Raw genomic sequence first — 9,115 nt, forward strand, 5'->3', positions numbered from 1 at the left:
TTTGGTTTTCGTTAATTTAATTTTTCGGTGCTTATTTTTAGCTATTTTTGAGTTATATGTAAACTGTTTTTTTGGGGGGGTGGGTTCGCTTTTTATATACTGTATGAAATTATTGTTTTCGGTTACTTTCGTTTTTCTGTCACAATATGTATAGTAACTTAACAGTAAAGTACACTTCAATTGTACCTTCTTTCCTTTTAGTCACAGACATATTCTTCTGGGTTTTTTTTGTGTGTTTAGGCAGTTTTTTACATTTTGCCACAATTTGCAATTCTGTTTTAAATTCCACAAGCGTGTAAATCCTACCTATAGTACTGTAATATAGCTTTAAATCTCGCAAGCAAGAACACCTTGTTTAAAATCTTGCAAACATGTTACAATCCTCCAATAGAAATGTAGGAATTTGCTGCCACTCAGTTGGGGTGAGTTTATAGTATTCAGTTTATAGTATTCAGAACGAATCAATGCGAGGATGTCAGGAAGGAGGGACATTGCCTAACTGCATAAGGAAATATTTTTATTTAATTTTTATTGTAGGTATTTTTATTTATCTTTTCATGGGGAAAGGGGTCAAGTCAATGTGAATTGAGTAACCATTTCCAGTGTTTTATTTCCCCGGTGTTTGTTGGATATACACCGATTTCAGCTCTGAACTAAAGCACGGAATCTGACAGAGATTGCAGTGGAGAAGCGCGAAAAAATTCGAGGGGAGTTGGGTATGGTTGGAAAAATGTGTGTTCTGGAATCTCATACATCAGAACACATTGCTGATATACAAAGAGCAGTAGAAGAAAGCTGAGGAATAGTTGCTTATCTAACTTACAATGCACCTAATACAGTAAAAGCTGTGAAAGATATTCTCGATGCGGGTCATGTTCGATGCACTGCACACACGCTGCACAATTGCATCAGCGAGGGCCTGCAATTACCATTTATTGTGGAGGTTGTAACAAAATGCTGAAAAGTGGGGAGTCATTTTAAACATAGTTCAGCTGCACAAATGGCATTAGGGAAAGCACAAGAAAAATACGGACTGTTTGCACACTAAACTTGTACAAGATGTGGTGAACTGATCAGGTGAATGACCCAACTCTTGAAAACATAAAGAGAACAGTAGTGATGATAGACGGGGTACTGGTATAGGGCACGAATAAAGGCAAAGGGGATTATTACGTTCCAAAAATTACCTCTTGTACAGAGTCGTTCGAAAAGAGGGAATAGAAGTAGAGAAGTTATTGTCATTTGTTTGGAGGTCATTTAGGTATTAACAAAAATACTGACAGACTCCTAAAAATGGCTGCGGGGTTGAACAATTTTGTACATCTTTTACTGAGTGTCAGCGGGCGAGCCATTTCAGCGCCTCATTGCTACCGTTCTCCATCATTGATATCCCCTTTGAGCCTATAGCTATGGATTTAGTGGGGCCCCTAGACAGATCAGCAAAAGGACATGCTATATTAGTGATCCTCAACTATGTAACGCGGTACCGAGGCAATACCGTTACGTAATACAGGTTCTAAAACAGCTGAGGAGCTAGTGCCGGTATTTACAAGAGTAGGGATACCGAAGGAAGTTTTGACAGATCAGGGGATGCCTTTTATGTCCAAATTAATAAAGGACCTGTATGACTTGTGGAAGATAAAACCTATAAGAACCTCAGTTTATTACCCCCAAATGGACGGTTTAGTCGAAATGTTTAATAGGACTATGAAACATATGCTCAGGAAAGTGATCAGCAAAAATGGGAACTATTGGGACATTATGCTCCTGTACTTGAAGTTTGCGATCAGTAAAGTTCCACAGGCATCCACAGGGTTCTCCCCATTTGAGTTACTGTATGGCAGACAAACCTGCAGTATTTTAGATATAGTGAAAGAGGTCTGGGAGTAACAGCTGAATATGGGGGAAAATATAATAAACCATGTCGTTGACATGAGGACCAGGATTGAACAAGTGATACTCATAATCCGTGAGCATATGGAGAAGGTTCAAACTGCTCAGAAAGCGAGATATAATCATCAGGTGAGCATGAGGGAATTTCACCAGGGAGATGGTTATGTTACTGGTACCCATGTGAAATGGCAGGGGCCGTATGAAGTGATTGAAGCTGTAGGTCAAGTAAACTATAAAATTCCACACCCTGATCGCTGTAGGAAAAAAAAATCCATTAAAGACGTGGAAAGATAGGGAGGCTATGGTAATATTAGGGGTAAATCTTGGGGAGGAAGATGAAAGTCAGGAGGCTAAGATATTTCCCCGACTCTAGAGATCAATGCAGAGAAGTTAGGGAGATGATAAACAAAAACAGTGTCTTTAATATGGGACAAGGAAAAATTGATGTCATTTTCCATGACATAGTAATGCCACTAGTGGTAAGAGTAAAAGCTAAACCTTATAAAGGGCCTAAGACAAAAAGACAGGAGATAAAGACTGATGTAGAGCAAATGTTAGGAAAGGGTGTGATTGAGTCAAGCAGTGAATGGATAAGCCCCATTGTATTAATTCAAAAACCGAATGGAACTTGGAGATTCTGTAATGACTTTAGGAGGCTTAATGAGTTTTATGCTTACCCCATGCCCCAGGTAGATAAGTCAGTAGATTATTACAGGAAGTTCATACCCAGTTTCCTTCTCGAGCAACTCCCTTAACCCTTTGCGGTCCTATGTCGGACCTGATCCAACATCGCAATTTTCCCATTCCAGTCCAATGGTGGACCCTGTCCGACATCATCAAAAAGACACAAAAAACAGGTCTCTAGTCGTTTTTTCTCCGGAAAAAGCCGAGAAAACCATTCAATGGCCGAGGGAGACCGACAGGAGCCGAGCGAAGCCGAAAAAAAGGGGCATATCTCATGAATACTGATAGACCCGACACCACATAGATAACACGGACATAAACAAACAAGATAGCTGCTTCCGCATCCAGCGCTCAAAGAACATCACAGACATTTGCAGAGCTTTTTTATTATTATTATTATTATTATTTATTTCTTAGCAGACACCCTTATCCAGGGCGACTTACAATTGTTACAAGATATCACATTATACATTATTTCACATTATACAGATATCGCATTATTTTTACATACAATTACCCATTTATACAGTTGGGTTTTTACTGGAGCAATCTAGGTAAAGTACCTTGCTCAAGGGTACAACAGCAGTGTCCCCCACTGGGGATTGAACCCACAACCCTCCGGTCAAGAGCCCAGAGCCCTAACCACTACTCCACACTGCTTTTTTAGATGTTATAGTAATAAAATAACGACTTGGATCGCATTATGAGTGATCAGGAGATGATTTATCGGCATGTACTATTATTACGAGGTATGTACAAAATATAGTGAACAAGGGGTGGGGCGGGGCTGGGGATGCAGTAGTGAGTGTCCTGTTGACATGCAGAGCCTTTTAAACCTGTTTTACTGTGAAGAAAAATACTTTTAAACAGTGCGTCTAAAATAAACTGCGCGTGTGAAAATAAATTGGACTCGACGCGCCTGACACGCGCTGAATAAATGGACCGCAAAGGGTTAATAGAGCTGAATTGAGCTAAAGCTCTAAACATTGTCAATTGGACAGCAAAACAGGCCTTTGTGAATCGGATGACAGCCCTGTGTAGTAATTGGATATTATTGGTCTCTGATTTTGGTAAAAAGTAGATTCTACAGACGGATGCATCTGAATTTGATTTAGGTGCTGAACTATCCCAATCGGTAGAAGGGGAAGAACACTCTGTGCTTTACCTTAGCAGGAAGTTGCGCCCCAATGAAAAGAAGTATGCCATAGTGGAAAAAGAATGCCTGGCAATTAAGTGGGTGATGGAAACTCTCAGATAGTTTTGCTTTTTGTATACTTTGAAACATTTGTTTTCTTTTGAATATTCATAAACTGATGAATATTCAAAACTTAGTTTTTGATCAAGCTAGTAGTTACTACGCCCAGCAATTGCCACAATAATCAGATTTTGATTGGCCAGCATAAATCAGGTGATAATGTGTTTGTGAAGTGACACAGAACCACATTTGAACATTATTTGATCCTCTGACATCTAATCGTCTGCTTTATCCCAGGATATAGTGTAGGGCTGCTTATTACAATGTCGAAGTCAAAATAAAACAGCATTTGAATCAAAATATTGAATAGACAACAATTGGGTATAAATCAATAAAAATCGACATCCAGTTAAAAAAAAAAAAAAGCCTGTCATTAGGAATAAACCGGAAACGTGGAACACTAATTATGCCAAACTCACAATAGCATTCAGAGATAAAGAGCCTCATTTACAAAAGGGCACACAATTAGAACTATCACAATCACAACTATTATTGTAGCGTTTAAAAAGTAATAAAACATTCACTGGTGGCTCCGACAAACTAGAAGGCGATCCTTCACATTCAAATCCATTTACAAAGTCCCCCAGCTTTCTTGAAAAGATCTGCATTTCCCTCGTTTTTCATCTGTATTTTTTATGCTCTCATTAGTATCCACCCTAGTAATTTCAGCAAATACTGTACTTGCTGAAGTGGTTTCTCCCACTGCTAATTAAAAAAATGCAGTCACCTATCTAACAATTTCATCTTGAGGGCTACAGTGAAAAGTACTGTCTTTAAATTAGGACTTTAGTGAAGAGTGTGGGTGTACGTGAGTACATTAATTATTGTTGGTAGTAATTCAGTTATTTAATCACTCACAGGCTGTAATCCCCAACTCCACAAACCAGCCAGCATTTTTGTAAATAGCAACACATGTAATAAACAATAAAATAAACATTTTGTTTCTGCCATCAGTGTCAGTGTCAGGTGGAGCTTCATGGTCGGTAAGTTGACACAGCCGAGAATTTTTCCTCTGTCATCCCGTCTGGTGCTGTCGATGTCAGTTTCTCAGCACACAGTAAATTAGTCGCTCAGTAACAAGGTTCAAACAGGTGATTGATCGATCTGTAGGAGCGTTTACTAAGGTGTCTTTGTTAAAAAAAGATTCTAAATTTATAACAGTGTTTATTCTTTAGGAAAATACAATTTAAGCCTAATATTTTTAGGGACCCTGTGGCAAAGTGGTTTGCAGTGTGCAGGTGTAGTGGTGATGTGATTATGAAACAAAAGACAGACAACAAAGTTCATGATCCAAACAGGTTTTATTTTTATAATCCTGGTCTGGTGAATAATCCCAGGCAATACACAGCAATGTGTATTGCACTGTTCCAAAACAACGAGTTGCAGTCCTGAAATAATAAGACACAGTTTGTAAATAATAAACACAGTAGAACACACACAAAGACACACACACTCACAAGTCCAGAGTGAGTGCTATAGTGCTTGTGGTGTAATACAATTTATCTGTGTACAATGCTGCAGTGTTGTCCAGGTTTAGTGCTGGCCTTAACCGACAGCTCCGGATCGTGTTAGCCATCTAATAATAACAAACAAGTAGATTTTTAGACATGACAGAACAAACAAATTACTCGGTAATTCACAGTACTCCTTCCGGTTCAGCTTAACCATAAACAAAGGAACAGATCACCTTGCTACGTCCCCTTATATACCGTCAGTCACGCCCCCTTGGTTAACAAGTGCAACCGTTTCTCCTCCAATCCAAGGTTGCCACATCGCTTCCCTTCTGGGGCGATGACTTGGTGTACCGTAGCTCTGCCCCCTTTCTAGATGGCCAACTTCAACCTAACCCTGGGAATTAATTGTCAGGCCATCCAGTCCAGGACACTCTGTTCCCTTTACACAGTGCCCTCACAGGTCAAGACGGAGATTTATAACCAAGATTCATTCTTTCGCTGTCACAGACCTCAACTGTTGTTGTTGATTACAACTTGGGCAATTCACATAAGGACTAATAAGTTTCAAAAGGGTCTAGCTAAGTAATTGAGAACTCAGTTGGAAAGAAAACCAGCAGACACAGTGGGTCCCCAGGACCAGGATTGGGAAACCCTGGTTTACAGTATACCAAAAGCAGATATGTTAAAAACAGTAGTCTAGGTTGTAGTGCAACTGGTAAGTTACAGTAATATATACTCTCTTTATGTATTTTTACTCTTTTTCTTTTAGAGATGGCATTTGGCTGAAGGAAAAGCAAACGGGCAGTACAGCTCAAAAGAAAATATCAGATTATGTCACTAAAAGTCATTACTTGTAATTGTCTTTCCATACAATTTCATATCACTAGCAAACTGGTGTGATTGATCGATGAATCAATCGTAGATAGAAAATGTCAAGATTAAAACCCCTAGTTGAGAGCAAGATTTTAGTTTCCCATTTAAGGTATTTTCCAGTACTACAGCGTGTGTCAGAAAAACTTTAGTATTACTGCGGCAGGGTAGCGTCACGGCCAAGCTGTTACCAGCAGGAAGAGAGACTCAGAGACAAGAAAGCTGCAGTGAAGCGCTATCGCGCAGTACAGACAAAACACATTAACAAAGCAAACAGCACAAGGACCAAAACAAAAGGTCTACAAAACTCACGGATATAAAGCCAGCACAGCGACACAGTGACAGTGACACAGTAACACGTACCTTCAACAACATTAATTCTAACATTAACACCCGTGATCACCCCTTTTATACACCTGTGACTGGAGCCTAATTAATCACTTATTCAATTTACAACTCTAGCCCCCTCCCTGCCAACCCAATATTCCCAAATACATATAAGACATTCTCTAAAATACCATAGGTTACCAAAAATACAATAGGAACTCTTTCATAGTTTCCTAACAGCAAATCAAATTGTACTCGATGCAATCAGATTAACAAAAGTACCGTAATTATTTCTAGAACAACTTTTAAACTCACATTTATACATTAAGGTATGTGTTATCTAATTGTAGGACCATATAAGTAGGTAAAAGGTCACGCATCCTTATAATTAAAAGATAAAATGGAGTTGAAGATAAGCTGGCCTCATCTCCATAGCAACACTGATAAAATTTGGGGCCCATCATCTTTTCTGTTAACTCCCTAGAATTCCAGAGTGGAAATTCAACTTGGGTTATTGTAGTAATGAAGTTCGAGAAAAACGAGTCAAGGTTACAAGCAAACATGCTTTTCTCTTTTCTCAGTTTTTGCCTAGTTAGTCAGAGAAATACATTTATTACATTCTCCAGGTATGGTTTCTGTAATTCTCTATTCTTTATTTCAATAGGAGAAAATGCTTAATTCAGATTGCAGCATTGATACAGTGTGTGATGACTTGGCGGGGTGGTGTCCTTTCACGCTTTTGTTTAATAAGAGCAAATATATTTCCAGTAAACTTGATAAATTCCGGTAGGCCAATTCAGCCTTTCAATTAATTCATTATTTATTCATTTTCTTTTTTTTTTCTCAATGGCGATCCCGGAAATGGAGCTCCTTCTTAAGTCTTTTTAAAGTCTTCTTCCAAGTTTATTGAATCATTTTAGGTGTTTTCTCTGGTCGTTCTTACAACTGGCAATTCCAGTTGTTGTCCGCTGCTCTTCATATTTGCAGAAAGGCTGATATTGTGAAATGTATAAAAGGGGTGTGGCAATTCTACCTACATAATCACATACATGCATTGATTTTAACTCTATACCATGGCTCATCTCTCTTTTTAGGTAACCTTAAGAAGCATTAATGTTAAGTTATACTTGTGTGAAGTTTCTGTAGTATAGTTAGCATTTTCTAGCTAAAGCAGTAAGGACTTATGGCAGCAAGACTGGATTCCTCCGTGTAGCAATTTGACGGCTGCTGTAAAACAATAACAGCTTGGAAGCCATTTTTGGAGACTGGTGCAGAGTGAGCGGAGTAGAGCGGAGCATGCCTATTTTGTCTGAAGGGGGAATCGCAAGCAGTGGAACGGAATGAAAGAAACAGCGGAGCGGATATTATGAGCAGTGAACGAAGTTTTGTCACCGCTCCGCTCACATTCCCTGGATGCAGCAATGAGCTTGGAAGCCATTTTTGAAGAACAATTTTAGTGGCTAAAGCTCTGGTTTTTATATGATTTTGGAAAGTTTCTGATTGGCCAGTTCATATCAGAGTTGACACATCAGAGTATTAAAGGTGTTAAGCACTGTCTTCTTTGTGTCTGTATTAATTTCTGAATGATTATAACTTTTTTAGGAAATAAAACTTGACATATCACTCCTAGTTTATATTAGGTCTAATTTATACCTCCCTATAACATGTACCTTTCTTTTGGTACATAACATGGCATGGTTAAATGCTGGCAGATCAGAGGTTTAATTTAGTTCATTTTAGTTATTCTTAATGTTATCAGATTTATTACTTATTTGTTTGATTCAGGATATCTTTATCTAGTCTCAGTGTCTTCTTAATTTCTATGAACTTTCCTTATTACTTATTTTGTTTGAAATATTTAAATGTTCCTAAATGTCTTTTACATTTACTATTGTTCCATTAGCCCTTCCAAAACATCTGTGGGGCCAGGGAGTCTGGGTGGTTATCAGGTTTGCCAAGAAATCTTCCTTTGAAGCAAAGGTGTTAAGGCTTATGCTTACACAGGTGTGGTTTAGTTCATGAATAAATTACCTGGATTAAAGGAACCTTTATAGGAAAACTGGTCAGAGTGTCTTTGAATTTGTTGTCTTAAAGTAATTACTTAGATTACTTGCCTGTTTGTATTGTTAAAATAAGGCAATATGACCTACAATTTACATTCATTATCCAATTAGAAAAGCTGGACTATGATCCAATAGTTTTAAAACTATTCAGTTTCCCTGTTTGACATATTTTTTTTTCTCTTTAATTTATATGTTAAACAAAATAGGAAAGCTTTAACCTTTTGGCGCAGCAAAGTCTCTGTCCCATGTGGTGAGGAGCTTCGTGGTCAAGCAGAAACGGTATCCCTTTCTTCATAAGCAATATCTCTGGTTCCTGTAATATCGAAATGACAGAACAGATTCTTACAAGACAATATAAAAACAATATACATTAGTGACATACAGTTTACATCCCACAGTTGTGCAATTACTTTTTTTTTTTATCCAAAGGCCATTAATCCAGGTTGAAAAACTTTGAAATATGACAAGTTTACTTTGGAATATAAATGTCATGTCATGTCATTAAAACTGCACTTCTTCAAAAATATACGAGCACGTTTTATAATTGCAAAAATCTGAATTTAAACCAA

General features: G+C 38.1%; 1 long non-coding RNA gene across 2 annotated transcripts in view; it reads right to left on the reverse strand.

Annotated features, from left to right (window-relative positions):
• Window positions 1–9,115, reverse strand: part of LOC131736823 (uncharacterized) — a 33,118-nt gene that overhangs the window by 23,910 nt on the left and 93 nt on the right. The window contains exons 2-3 of one of the 2 annotated variants that reach the window (XR_009328405.1): window positions 8,765–8,859; window positions 5,115–5,408 (exon numbers count right to left, since the gene is read on the reverse strand). This is a non-coding gene — a long non-coding RNA (uncharacterized LOC131736823). Of the gene's footprint in view, window positions 1–5,114; window positions 5,409–8,764; window positions 8,860–9,115 lie in introns of those variants that run through there. The other variant, XR_009328406.1, reaches the window with a different exon arrangement.

Source organism: Acipenser ruthenus, chromosome 1, assembly GCF_902713425.1.
Source record: "Acipenser ruthenus chromosome 1, fAciRut3.2 maternal haplotype, whole genome shotgun sequence".
Taxonomy (NCBI): domain Eukaryota; kingdom Metazoa; phylum Chordata; class Actinopteri; order Acipenseriformes; family Acipenseridae; genus Acipenser; species Acipenser ruthenus.